General features: G+C 35.5%; 1 protein-coding gene across 1 annotated transcript in view; it reads left to right on the top strand.

Moving 5' to 3' along the window:
- LOC119590842 (transcriptional regulator ovo-like) overlaps positions 1 to 399 on the top strand; it is a gene marked incomplete in the record, with an annotated part of 26,993 nt that extends 26,594 nt beyond the window's left edge. The window contains 1 exon segment of the mRNA XM_037939599.1: positions 1 to 399.
- Between the last annotated feature and the right edge of the window lie 263 nt (positions 400 to 662).

Genomic DNA, 662 nt, shown 5'->3' with positions numbered 1-662 from the left:
CGTAAACAAAAGATTAATTAAAAACGTTTCGTACTATCATACAAACGTTTTCTTTTGTGATTCCCCCACGCAAAGACGGTAGGCAATGACCCCTCCCCTCCCCTTCCCCCCTTTTTTACGATAATTATTAGATTTTAGCGATATTTTTGCCGTAAAATTTAAAAAAAAAACAAATTGGAAAAAGAGAGCTGGGTAGCAAATTTACAAAAAAAAAGGTGCGACCCTCTGTCAATACACCATGGTAGGCAGTCGCAATGTAAAGTGATAGTAGTCTGTAGTCTTTTTCCTCTAGGTGACTTTTCGATCGTGTGGTGATTCTACCGGTGAAGTACAATGTCTGAAGTGTAAATAAGCTGTACATAGTGATCTTTTAGTGTGGTATTTTTTATATATATATATGGCGCAAGCTTATCTTCCGCGGAGAAAGAGATAATAGATAATTAAGATGCTTAGGTGGGCTGTGCTCCCGAGTGACGTCCGGAGACAACCGCTGAGGGCGAAAAATTAACCAGAATCGTATATATTGATCGAAATATAATGACTTTAAAAAATAAAAAAAAATTCTGGAGTTCGATTTTAGAAATTTATGAATACAAATGCTGTAACTGATATGATTCAAGATTTCTAAGATTGTATTACTGGATTGTGATAGTTTTTTTTCT

The sequence above is a fragment of the Penaeus monodon genome, chromosome 27 (assembly GCF_015228065.2).
Source record: "Penaeus monodon isolate SGIC_2016 chromosome 27, NSTDA_Pmon_1, whole genome shotgun sequence".
Lineage (NCBI taxonomy): Eukaryota > Metazoa > Arthropoda > Malacostraca > Decapoda > Penaeidae > Penaeus > Penaeus monodon.
This window is presented reverse-complemented; position numbering and strand designations above follow the sequence as displayed.